This window comes from Cyanistes caeruleus, chromosome 4 (assembly GCF_971803275.1).
Source record: "Cyanistes caeruleus chromosome 4, bCyaCae1.hap1.1, whole genome shotgun sequence".
NCBI lineage: Eukaryota > Metazoa > Chordata > Aves > Passeriformes > Paridae > Cyanistes > Cyanistes caeruleus.
Genome location: NC_141704.1, coordinates 12,423,365 through 12,437,594, shown reverse-complemented (window position 1 = coordinate 12,437,594; position 14,230 = coordinate 12,423,365). Strand labels below are relative to the sequence as shown.

At 34.7% G+C, this 14,230-nt stretch overlaps 1 non-coding gene across 1 annotated transcript in view; it reads left to right on the top strand.

Annotated features, from left to right (window-relative positions):
• LOC111923297 (uncharacterized) overlaps window positions 1-14,230 on the top strand; it is a 64,477-nt gene that overhangs the window by 39,416 nt on the left and 10,831 nt on the right. The window contains exons 7-8 of the transcript XR_015286123.1: window positions 11,439-11,679; window positions 12,046-12,167. This is a non-coding gene — a transcript (uncharacterized LOC111923297). The remainder of the gene's footprint in view (window positions 1-11,438; window positions 11,680-12,045; window positions 12,168-14,230) is intronic.

Here is a 14,230-nt window from a genome sequence, read left to right as displayed (position 1 = left end):
ATTCCAAATCTACCAAATCAGAATTCATAAATTATAGGAAATGACTACATATGAAAACTGGGAAAAAAAAAAAAAAAAAAAAAAAGATCATGATTTTTAGAATTAAGAGATGTGAGTAAAAACATGTCTAAAAATCGACACAGGCAATGCAATGGATCATCTCCTTGGTGCATTATTCCAGTTTAGGAACGATGGCATTCTTGTCCTGATGCATGATAAAGCAGTGTATGCCCTGTGTTGTTACATAGTTGATCAGCTGTGTATTCATATCTTGATTATTTAAAAAGTTATGATGTGGCCATTTCAGCCCTCAAGCTCAGTGTGGTTACAGAATATTTACTTTTTAAATTCAGTTGACTCTGTTGCCAGGCTCAGTATTCCTTATGGACTTTCATAAAAAGTTATTCTGAAGCTGCATTTCTTAAATTTGTCTGAACTCTTGAATGAAAAACAACTGCACTGTGAAATAACACCAAAACTGCCACAGTGGCTGAATTATTGCAGGGTGACTTTATGAATACAGCTTCTTCTGTAGGTTGTGGTCACACAATGAGGCCCTGTGCAGGTTATCAGTTTATTAGTAGTGCTGGGACTTTGGGATTTGCAGCAATTCTTTGTGCTGCAACAAACTATACAAGCCAAAATATGATTCTGTCCTACAGAATTCTGGGATTAATTTTTTATTCATCAGGGAACACAAAAGAAATACTAGGAATGCTCTGAAAACCTAATTGTACAGTAATGTTAAACATACCAGTGTTTATTGAAACACCCAAGCTGTAGTCAGGTCTCCAAATCTCTCAATTTGGCTGAAAGGTTTTCTATCTACTTCATTTTTATAACCTCTGTGTATAAATTAGCCATGTGCAAGATATGCAATTGATTAAGTGAAACACTCTGAGGAAGGTTAACTCTTCATGCAGGGTACAGAACAGCTACTGCACACAAATGCTGCTGATAACTATTGCTGCTGCTGTGTTAGAAGATCATTCTTCCTTAAAATCATTTCAGTTCCTTAAATTTAAAAAAATATATTAGTACAAATAGTACTCAGAAATGTTTAAATAGGTTCTGATTCTTTCTAGATTTGTTTCCCAAGCTTTGTCTTCTGGAGTGGCAATCATTTCTGAGTGCTGGAACTAATGGAAATTCTCATTATCTCCAACAGACTTTTCTGAAAAGCTCAGTCTTTCAGCCATTCCAAAGAGCATAATCTTTCTAATTAAGCTATTAATTATTCTGACTGTTTTGGGGGTTTAAAGAGCTAGTTTAAAAATACCATCATTAATTTTTGCTTATCTTCAATGTTGGTAAACATTGGCAGGTCCTGCCTTGTGAAAGCTGTTTCTTTTACTTCTGGGACAAACTCTTTGCACTGAACACAAATCTAAGAGAATCCTTGTCAAGAGACTTTCCATAGAGACTATTCACTCAGTCACTGTCCAAATACAATTCTAAGAACCTCAAAAAAATTAAAATGTGAAAAAAAAATAAAATTATACTGCCTGTATCTTTTAGGGAGACCAGAAAAACTTAAACTTAGTAAAAACTTAAGCTAAATAAAGAGAGTTAGGGAATCCAAGAAGACTTCACTTAATGTGCTCATTTAAAATATCACAAAATTATATCTGAATGAAATGTATGCTGCCTTGAATTTAGTCCCACAATTTTACAACAAAAATGTTTTCTTTCTCTTTGCCTGCCACAGCTAGTCTTTTGAAATGCTGTGTTTCTTCTTACTCTAGTGTTCACATAGCACAACCCATGACCTTGGCAACAAGCCAAGCTTTTTTTGCTTACTCTGTGTTGCTAAGGCTTCCAGTTTTCTGTCTCCCACAAGACAGATAAATTGACCATTTTAATTTTTGCAATTTCTGAGTGCTATACTAGGAAAAAACCTGTGGTTTTAGCTGTTAGCTGTATTTAAGCATGCAAAATTCATGCACATATAAAACAAATACATTGAATATTAAATACATTTCCTAGTCTTAAAACATTACTTGATAAAAGAAAATCTATCAGTCTGCTCTGTAAAAAGCTACTATTTGTATGCTTTGACTTTATATTATACATTTTATTAACATACAGAAGAAGTCACACTACAATCTCTTTCAACTTAGGATTTCTAAGTATTGGTTTAAAAATGCAACAGAGCACAGTTTTTCATGTACAGTAATCAACACCCTTGTGCTGTGTTAATTAAAGAAAAATTGTAAAGCTCATGTGCTTTCCAATAGTCTGTACAGTGAATCTTTCTTGCTTTTCCTGTCTTGCTGTTTAGTGTTTAAAACTTAGAAGTTGCAACTTAGATTTGCCCTCCACAGGAGAATTTTCCTTTCTGTTTTTTCAAATGACAGCAGAATCATTCTGCCCTTCAAAGCAGAGCAGAATTTCTTGCAATAAGGATGACATATACTTAAGAGAAACATAGTGGATAAAAGATACAATAGTCATATTTTCTTATATATTTGTGTCTCAGGTATGACTGACAATCAAAATGGAAGTTTTTTCTTCTGTGTTGGTGCCCTTATTTTCTGTTGCTTCTTCAAACATAGACATTAAAAGTCTAATATTTGGAGAAGTTTATTATACTTATCTTGAGCCTACTTCTCAAATGAAAATTGGAAATTGAATAAAAGTAATCACTGCCTGTGTTCAGATTTTGATATTGCATAGAAAGTTGTACATTTTCCATGAAAAAAATATGCCTAGGGAAACTTGTGAACACTAGCTAGAAAAAAGGAATTAATTCATGTCATGTTTAAGTTGCATGTGTACTTAAGTGTTTTGCTAAATAAGACAATCCATTAACAAAACCAAATATACAATGAAAAGGAAGTGAACTTCAAGCATATAAGAAACTGGCGGCATAATGAAGTTTCTGTACTTTTCTCATTAGGGCTTTGACTATATTGCACTTACTCTCAGAAAATACATAACATTCAATTAAAAATCCATACAATTACGTTTTAAATATTTTCACTCTGTAATTTTAGCATTCATCCTTTTACATTTCAGAAAATATTTCCTTCTCTATTCAAAACAGATTTGTTTTAAACAACACATGCTTTTTAAGTCTCAGTAACAATTTTTGGAAGTAGAAGGACATCTGATTTTGTCATTCCTGGAGTACCAGAGATTAGTTTCTTAAAATTATAGAATCTTAGAAATTAAAAGATTTGCAAGTTTGAGATATTTCTTTAAAAAATAAAGCAGCAATGCAATGACAAAGTGAAGATTTTGAGTTCTTTAAAAAAAAATTGTTTAAAATCTTTGAGAAAATTCCCTTTATTCTAGCTATCCTTCCATCCCTCATCATTTTACCTCACATTTTGCTCCTCTAAACTCCTTGCAATAGGGACTAGAGTGTTTTAAATTGTGTGGTGAACGTGTCCATGAATGCAGAGGTAACATTACAAAAGTTTTAGATATCATTGTAAAATTATTTACAATATATGCAAGGGGTCTGAGCTTCTATTACAGAGATGGTAATATTAGCACTTAGGATTAAAATCTGTCTACCTTATGAAAGTAGACTCACTGGAACTGCTTCCATGAGTTAGAGAAGCAGTTCTAGTCACAAATTTTATTCTCACACTCTCCATATGTTTGTTAAAATGTCTTGATTTCTCCCCAGTGTCTGCATGACAAGGCTCTGGCAGCTTTGCTCCAAGGGTGAGTCTGAGAGCCTGCAGCTGCCCCACTTCCCTCGTTCCAACACAAGCTGCTGGTGCATATGGCCTGGACCACCCATATTCCTGGGACATTAGAAAAGTAATTAGGTATAAAAGTGTCAGGACATTTGAAAAAAATGTCTTTGGTCAAGCAGGATTTGGACAGAAAAACATAGCAAAGAATAATAAAATAAGCTTAGTTGACTCCTGAGTTATATACAACATCCAGCAACAAAAACAGTAGATGCCCTGACATAGGCTCAGGCAAGCTTAATATCAGGGTGAGTTATATGCAGCATAATAATGAGAAAGAAAAAAATATCCTGAAACATGAAAAATAGTTACAATATTTTAAAAACGGAAACAACTCTGAAGCACTTCTGAAATCAAAGATAAAAGGACGTACAAAGTACACAGGGAAATATCCTCTGCTTCTCCACTTTCTTTTGCAATCACTGTCATGCATTAAATTTTCTGTTGTAATTATCTAAGGCCCCATTCTCTCTACTGGCTGAACTGCTGCTGTGTGTGTAGTTCCTGTTTGAAGTTGAGGATGCTTTGTAATCACTGGGTAGTCCAGAGTAGAGGTTGTATGAATGTATAAACACTCGGCTCCATTTTCATTTCTTATGTGTTAATGATCTTCAGATCCTGACTGGTCCTGAAGGTCAGGCTGCAACATAAATATTTACCAATATTTTAATAATAAGTTTCTAAATAGGGAAAAAAAAAACCCAACTGCCTAGATAAAAGTGGCATTTTGACTTTTCACATAATCTAGAGGAATTTTTTTTTTCACTCTTGGTGGGATTCTGAATCTGCAGTGACTTGAATCCATAGCCTGACTTCACTTTTTGGTCTGTAAGAAAATTAGGACAGTAGGACTGAGGAATTAATTGCACTTGATTTCTAAAGGAAAGGGTGTGACAAATCCTACACATTCCCAAGGCAGGGAAAAGAAAAAGTTAAAGTATATTAAAGTGGGCTCCAAATTCTAGTTTTCTTAGGAGAATGGAGAAAGAGAGGATTTAATCTGGAGACTTAGAAACTTAACACTGCATAAAAACAGGAAATACTAAAACAGAGTCATTGTGATCAATAGTAGATGAGCCAGCACCTGGAGTCCCAATGCAAATCAACTGCAATTAAAAGTACTCAGCAATGTTGAAAATTAGGCTTGATATTTTTTCAGGATATTTAGCTACAAAGGGATCCCTGTTATCTGGACTGTCTCAAGAAACACTGGCAATCATAGTTTGTAAGCTATGATCTGGTCTAACCACAAATGGTGTTAAGTATAGAAATTAAATTTTATAGCATGCTTTATACAGGGGGATTTCTACACTGCAAGAGAAAATTGTCCCCACAGTTCCTGAAAACAGATCTGGCCCCCCTTTATATTAGATCAGGTATTAGAAACAGTACAGCTACATTTGCATAAGAACTTACCCATTTTCCAGGAGGATTTTACTGTGTGAATCTGAACTTTGTTCTGAGACATTTGTATTTTTAATGGTAAAATTAATTTGCATGGTAGGAATTGCATTCTTCTCTTCTAGTGTTCAATCCATGATACCGGTGCCTAACTGTGGCTAATCTGTGCAGAAATCAGAGCATTTTAGAGAATAAACTGAGTCATTTAATAGTAAATGGCTCAGACATAGATGGCAGGAGACACCTCTTAAGAGCTGTCCAAGGAGTCACTTTGGAGTCAATCTGTTTGGCTTGGAGCATGAACAGGAAGTAACATCTGTATATCTCTGGAACACGAAGATACATTACAGATGCTGACCCTGAAGGTTGCAAAGAGATCTGTGAAATCTCAGAAGTTGGAAACACACACACAAAAAAAATGTTATTAGTGAGAGACAGTACACTCATTGCAGTCTGCAGTAGAAAGGCAGAGACTTTCCGCATGAGAATATAAATGATGAAGCGTTGTTCTTTGTCTCTAGCAAGTGAAGAACCTCACCAACTGGTACAGTCAATAATCATTTTCTCACCTACAGAAACCATGATGAAATAATAATAAATGATGTTCTGCAAATGTCTGCAATGTTCTGCAAATGGCCTTATGATATGAAGTAAATGAAAAAAAAATTAAAATGTAAAAATTACTTGAAAAAAAATAGCTGTTACAGAGGATTAAGAAGTTTCCTTTTAAATTGTTTCAAAATGGAAATGATAATATGCTATAGAAGAGATGCTGGCCAAAGTCTTCCCTTTCTCCTTAGCAATCCAAGATACAAGAGTCATTTATTGACACTACAGGAGAAATAGGCTTTTGGAGAGTACCCACTCTCCTGTGGTCTGTGTGTTGCACAGTACTTTTTTTTGCCAGGATCTGTTTCCAGGAGTTCCAATATGATAGCTCCAACCATATCTTCCATAAAAGTGAGAAAGTTTAGTGTAGAAGATGAAATTTTTCAGAAATAGGTCAATATCCTGGATGGCTATCCCTGACATTATTTATCAGGGAATAAATCAGGAAGTCTAATAAAACTAATGATAATTGACTCCTTTGTGTGTCTGTTAGATACAAAAATAATAGTTAAAAATTTCATATAGATTAAGCTTCCTGTATAGACATTGTTTGAAGGGGTTTCTTTTCAGAAACATGAAAATTTCATCATTTTTTAACCTAATGTCTTAACGACATTCCTTTTTTTTATGAATCTCCCAATGACATTCCTTGTCTTTCAAGTCTTCTCTGTTTTTCTGAAATCTGTAATTGTTAACAAAATGCATCAATGTAGACATTGATTTTCATTTATAAAAAATAGTTTTTCTGTGATTTAATGTCACTTTAGTCATATAAAATTATTATAATTTAACTTTGAAGTGATAGCAGCATTGTCATGTAGCAAAAGAAATCTTTATTATATTCTTTAGTATTTCATTAGCAAGCACATTAAAGTGATGTCACTTTTAAGTAAATAAAAATGCAAAAATAAATTATGTCCTTGAGATCACACCTATCAGACCATCAGTCTTTGCTGCAAGAAATTCAAGTTCTGGCATAAACCCATTTTTGGTTTAGGCACATAACTATTTTATTGTCTTAAATAGGAGTACTCTGGTCAACAAAAATTTGAAATCTGTGGATTTTCACGAAGCTGTGGAAAGCAATTTTCACCAGATAACTGCGTCTGCTGAGAAAAATGCAAATTTAAGTGTTTTCATAAGTAACCAGTATTGGAAACCGCTTTCATTGTTCCATTTTTTGTGTCTATTCAGCTTGTGAGATTTCAGGAATTTGCAAAATTTGAACTCCAGCCGCACTCCTCCAGCATTATCATTACAGTGTCCACATCTGGGTTCCAGACACTATCTATATGGGCTGATTTTTTCAGGATGATACTCCCTCTCTGCCTACAATTAGGCTGTGCTGTTCACTGTCTAATTCTAGATAACTTATTAACCATATGGAATAAAGTGATAAATTTTTTTCCCAGTGAAATTCACTTTATTGCTATGAAGAGATACTCTGCTATGGTTAGCAAAATGAATTTAACAAAATCAACATTTAATTTTCCTTCAAATTAGAGCATTTAGGATCAGAACATTGCCCAGTTTCCTGGTGTAGAAGCTGTAAAAATCACCAAGCATCTTTTGCAGTCCTGAAACAGGAATTTACCAAAGTTTTCATCTCCTTATTGTCTTGAATATAGGGGTTGTTCATACACTTTTGAGTGTGACAGCATCATTTCAAATGTCTGGTGCCATAGCTGTAGCCATAAAGCCCTTAATGATATGGCAGTAATTTTAAATTATTTTGTCTTAGCAGGCAGTATTTTGTTCTTCCAACAAAACAAACAAAAACAAAGAAACAACAACCCCCCTAAAAAAAAAACTAACAAAAAACTGTGAAAAGTTCTTCAACCCCAAATTTTGGGGGAGATTTGTAAATGTGTTTTACTGGTGGAAGTATTTCACACCACACTACCTTTCTTCAGTTTCTTTATGTCTCAAGAGGTAGGAAAAGAGATTTTTTTTTCCTTTACTCTTAGTTTTTCTGGATTTTTTTAGGGCCTGAGAGCCCTTGGCTGCCATGGAAAAATATTAGAACTTTCTCTATCACAATGCAAAAAATTCAGTGACAACAGGGTTCAAAAAGAAAAAACTTCACCTTTTTCTTGGTGTTCCCTGGAAGCCTCTCTAGTTCATTAAATTAACCATATCCAAAACTGATCTTGTTTTGTTCTGCATGTCATCCTCCATTCTCCATAACACCATTCAACATCAAAAATTCCACTCTTTTATTCCTACAACTCCATATGCATGAGATCTGTTAATTATGGCATGAAAAGTGTGAATAGGGGGCAGTTTTTTGCTGTTTACTTCCATGCAAATCTAGTGGGCATGAACTCAACTTAGTTTGAAAATTCAGAATGAAGAGGAAATGGCTGTTTCCAAAATGTATGCTTAAACTGTAAAATTCCTTGTCCTTATCACAGGTTGCTTGAAATTTACCAAAATCCTTATGGAGATTTGACAAACTCCATATGATTACAGAGATTTACTTTGTATTTGTATTTTACTTTGTATTTCAAAACAGTATGAGAAATAAACACTAGTAGGTAACTTTACAGTAACAGAAAAAACTTCTGTATTCAATTGACATCCAAATCAGAGAATTTTGTTTTTGTAACTGAGAATCGTTCCTAACTATATGTAACAGAAATGCTTAAATCATGTATTTTTAATGGTATCATTTCATACCCATAAACAGTTGCAGATCATAAGGCTGCAGGTACAGCCAATGCCATCACATAATCCCAGTCTTCAGCTTCTACTAATTTTTTCCATTATAAATCTTCAACATCCATCATTTTATAGCCATATATTGTAAAAATGAGTCAGTTGTACCATAAGAGCTGCGTCTGGACCAGATCTTGTTGCCCAGCATACACACCAGGCAATTTCTTCTCTAGGAATAATCCTGACTTGGTCTTTCATGAATGTTCTGTGTAAAGTTCCATGTTTTTAATAATGGCCAAGTATGTACATCTTGTGTATCTCATGGAAAGTCATGTGGTGCCAGTGCTGCTTCTCTCAGAGGAGAATATTCACTTCTGTGTTGTGCCATGCTCATAACTAAGAAGCTATTTCAGGTGTCTCATTACACAGAGGAAGTTCAAAAAAAAGATCATTAAAAAGAAGTGTTTCTGCTTTCCTTGTGTGCCAAAAGAACATGAACTTTTTGAGGAAGAAAGCAGCAGGGAGCACACACAGGAGTTGCAGGAGCCCTGTTTTCATGGTTCTAGGGAAGGCAGGAGAAAGAAGAAGAGATACAGAATAACTCAAAACCAAATGACAAATTCTTTTTTGTAAATTGAATCTAAGGGTATGATTTTATGGGAAATTCGCGGAGAGCAATCCCCGTAATCGCACTCTGTTCCCAGGCTTTGCAACAGTATGTAAACACTTATGAGATCCCATATTTTGAAAATAGGATCCTTGTTCATTCTTAACTCAGATGATGCTCACTTAATAAACAGCAATTTAGTATTTGACCTTTCCATTGACTGTGTGTGTCCTCAGGCCTTATTTATACAGAATTTAAATTGTGCAATTAAGTTAGAAAATTACATTTTCTTCACATGGCATTTGACTTCTTGTAGTGTCTAAATGTCTTGAAAACATAATTTACACATTTTACACATAATTTTCACAACCTCTTCCATTATTTTCTCTATAGGTATAGAACCAGGGATACAGAGACGAAGAGAGCAAACAGAACTCCATCTGTTTTGGTTACAAATAAAATTTGAGTACTATTTGCAAAACCATGACTCAAAGTTAAGAGTAAATTCAGAACCTAATTTTGAATGATATTTTAAATAAGCATGTAGACAAGCTATGCTAGTAAAAACAAGATAAACATATCTAACAGGCATTGAAATCTTGGCTCAGCTTATGTTACATACCCTAGCTAAGAATGTAGTGATTAAGTCATCACATCTGAGTCCTATTTCTGAAAAGAGTGCAGTTTCTCTTGCACATGGATGAAAAACATTTAGTTGTTTGGTGTAGAATGTTTCTGTATTACAGGTGAAAAACAGCCCATAAATCCAATATTGAAATAGGAAGGTGGAGAAGCCAGTTAATAAAAATTCTGACTTTTCCACTTTAACCAATCCTAGATTCAAACACTGATACTCTAATTTTTTGTAAATAAAACAATGACCCAAGGCCCAAGAAGAGCTGCCTTGATATAGTAATACCAATAGACAAAAAGAAGAGACCAAAATGAAGATACAGACAAAAATCTTAAATGTACAGTCTGTGAAACAAATTTCAGATCTGATAAGTTTCTTTGTATATATTTAGGTAAGGCTTTTGAAATCACACAGAAGGGCACAATATTTTGCTATAGCAAAAATAATATTTTCTAGTGATCAACCCTCTGTTATTGTGCGAGTTCCTATTTAACATAAGGAAAAATTAGATGTGTGTTAGTGGCAATAATCTGATTACTGAAGAGGTAATTTTCTCAGGATGATAAACATGTAACATTTGTGCATAATAAATATGTGCATTTTTGTGTCTGTGTGTGTGTACTCATTTTATTTATCCATGTGGTGCTTAGTCTTTTTAACTCAGGACTAATTCTTGAAAACTTTGAAAAGCTTCACGCAACCAGTGGTTTTTATTCAATTTACTATGTGTACTTTCTTGTTTTCCCTGGAGAGGTAGAATTGCTCTTCCAGTAAATGACAAATTACTCTGGCCTTAGGCCAAGATTAGCAGGCCTGGAAGTTAGCTCAGTGACACATTTAAGGCATCTAACCATGGTTTTAGGCTGGACATGACAGAAGAGGAGAGATTCTGACTAAACCTCTGTAGAGCTGCAGGCTGCCCTCTGATACTTGTGTCATAGGGCTCTTGGGTGAAGAAATGTGATTCTAGGCATCTCTTTTCAAGAGGTTTCCAGAGAGGGTTTCAATAAAAGATCTAAATTCTCTTTGTTGGCCTAGAAGTAATGGTTTTCAGACTTGAAAAAGATTCAGGCTGAAAGGTAAAAAAAGTTTCAGAGTGCAGAGAAGAAAAGTGTTTTTTAAGAATCTATGTGACATTTCACAGGAGTTCCATTGTTATTTTCCAAGACTATCTGCTTTACAGAATATATGAAAAAGCTTATATCTGAGTTAGAAAGGTGCTGGAATAGGAGTCAGTAGGATCTGCAAATGTTTATTCTCTCTAAAAACTAGGTTAGAAATTGTAGTCAACCAATATCACATGGCCTGAACTCCACAGACCAAATCAGAACCCAGAACTCTTGAGTGGCAGGCCTGAGGTTCTTACCTGTTCCCTTCCAAAAAAATGTGATTTGTACAGATACAGTTTTCTGTTCATTTAAAACAGAAGGAAAAAGAAAAAGAAAAAGAAAAAGAAAAAGAAAAAGAAAAAGAAAAAGAAAAGGAAAAAGAAAAAGAAAAATAAAAAGAAAAAGAAAAAGAAAAAGAAAAAGAAAAAGAAAAAGAAAAAGAAAAAGAAAAAGAAAAAGAAAAAGAAAAAGAAAAAGAAAAAGAAAAAGAGAAAAATTTACTATGCACAAAAATGGACATTTGCAGAGAGCAGTAGAATGAATGTATTTCGGCCTGATTCTCTAAGTGCAACATTTTATGTTCTGAGTTGTGCTCAATTTAAAGAACCCAAACTCAATATGTTTAATATATATAGTGGAATTTACATAAATGTTAGTCTAATGAATTATAAGCAATCAAAAATAGCCCCTTAATGCATCTCTTCTTTTTCCAGTGGCATTCCCAGTCAACATTGGAATGACTTCACTACTAATGAAGGGTACCTAGAGAATTGAAGTGTCTGAAGTGGATCAAAGGATTGATGTACATGCATTGTAATTGAGTTGTGAAAGGGCACAGATTACCTGGAACACTGCCATGTCTCATACTGCCCTCAGCTGACAGATGAAGCTGTGAAAACAATGGCATTTTACTGCCACAGACTGACATCTGCCAACATAGTGAATTGCCCAAAGGTATGTATAAGACATAGGGTTATAGTTCTGTGATTGCAAAGAATTACTCAGTATTTCATCCAGAAATTTGACCTACTGGCATCATTTAGCTGCTTTTCCATGAGTTTTAAGATTTGAGACTTGGCTCTTGGGAGTATTTTGCATTCTTCTAATAGTTGTAGTTACACTATAAGGGTGTCCATGCTGTATAAAAGTTTTTCTCTCCAGGGGTTGATGTCTAAAGAAGGGTGAAGAGAGAAGAGCTTTCATTTTTATACCACTTCCTGCAAATACTCTCCCAGGTTCTGGCGGTTGGGGTGCTTTGAAAGGATTGCAGCTTTGTTTTAATTACTCTTGATATTTTTGTGCTTTTTTTTTTTTCCCTAGTGCTTTTTCTGAACCCAGGTAAAGCATAAACTGAGGCATTAGAACTTAATACCTGTGTCTTTACATGGCAAGGCAGTGGCTACTTTGAAATAGAAGAGGTGCCTAAAAGCTGAAGCACTCAGGTTTGAAATTAAATTATTTAGATTAAGATTCAACTGTAGTGAAAGTAATTTCCTCTTTACCATGAACTTCTATGACAGCATTTTTGCTTCTTGTATTTTTTGTATTATTTATTTTTGACTAAAGCCTTGAATCTCAGTTATTTTTTCTGTATGTGAATGTGTGTTCCCTTTTGAAATTATTGCTTTTATGTAAGCCTATACCCCTTCCCTGTACTATCTGACTCTATAGCTCTGGCTTTTGTGCATTTAATTACTTATGTGCTTTTAATATTATTTTATCAGCAAAACAAAATGCTTGCTTCATTTTGAAAATAAGTATGCAAATGCAATTTTTAAAATGCTGATTTAATTTTTTGTTTAAATTTCATGGGAAAAGTTATAATGTTGCTTCTGTCACTATCACATGGCAATGAACAAGTTTATTACTAGGTTTAGAAATGTTCATCTTAAACTATCCTTTAAAATTTCGCCCCTCTGAACCAGTTTTCCTCTCTTTTTCCCCCACTGAAATGCCCATATCTCATTTCCTTCCACAATCACTCTGCAGCCATCACTTGTCCCTGCCTTCCCCCTCACCAACTCCCATCTCCATAGCCCTTGACTATTCTTTCAGTCCTCCACACATCCTCCCTGATGAACACAGCCTCCTGCACGACTAATGTGAGATTATTTGGCTGACTAATTAGCCAGCCATAAATTTAAATATTCTCTGACCAAGTTGTTTGCCTTCCAAATGTACATAAGTTTCTCAGCATCTAGGCCAAAACTCCCTGGCTGTGCTTCAGATCTGGGAGGCCACTCTCTATCTTATACTAGCCCTTGGTTTATATCTTGCAGATACCTACTGTACACCATTAATTATTATACACATGGGTCTGAGTCCCCTGTATCCTTTGGGTTTAGATAGATATTAGCTATTTTTCCACAATGACAGCGGTAACAGAAGTTGTGCACAGAGGTCATCCCAAAGTAGTTGAAGTTACGTAGTGTTGCAGTCCTGTCTGCCGTGCTTGCCCGACACATTACATACCAACACAGGAAAACAAAACAAAACAAACACCATAAAATGTCAGTAAATACATTTAGGCTGGCAACCAGGAGATTTTTTGGTTATTGCAGCAGTGAATTACGGAACAGCTTTCTGGGAAGGGAGTTAGGGCAAACTGTTATGGGATGTTAGCATGGCTCTTGGTAAGGGAATGGACTGGTCCTATTTTGCAGTTCCTGCAAGTGGGAAAAGTGAGTCAACTCATTGACCTAGTAATCCCCTCCTAACACTTTGTTCCTAGATGATATCTTTTCTTTAAACAGTTTTCTTTAAACAATTATAAAGCCGATCTGTTAAATGCTCATACCCTACTATTTTCAGAAAAGAACATTGAGACTCCTCCATATAAACCTACCCATAATTTTACAAGTCTTTGTTTGACTTGAATCCAGCTTGCAGCTCCATAAAATGAGATGGGTACACCTGTGGATGTTAAAACTAATGGGTCTTACAAATCCTTTGGCAATCTGTAGTGTAAATTGAGGGTATCCAGCTGCTAAGTAAAGAAATATTTTCCACTCAGAACTGTTTAAAAATGATCAGGAGATTAAAGCTGGAATGATCCTGCTCCAAAGGATATATGTTAATGTGTCCTGCAACATCTGGTATCTTATTTTTAAGAAAAATAATTTAAATATTAATTTAGAAATGTTAATATATAATATTAAAATATTAAAATAAAAAATAGATGTACATTGAGAATATTTTGAATGTGCTATGCAGGTTACTCTAAAATTAGAAGAGTTTATCACTTTAATCCTATATTCTAAGGCAAATTAATTGTCTTTCATCAAACTCCAGTGACTTCAGCGGAGGTGCTGTGAGTCTCCATGCCAGTTCTGTATACCTAGGGCTCATACAAGTCATTTTGCAAATGCTGATTGTATAAAATATTCAGCAGTTCTGTTCTGAGTCTTATTCAGGGAATGAGCCTGATTCAAGGGTAATTCTTATTTCATAGGAAAAAAATGAAGATACTGTGGGAAATATTCTATAAATGAAAAAAATACAGAAA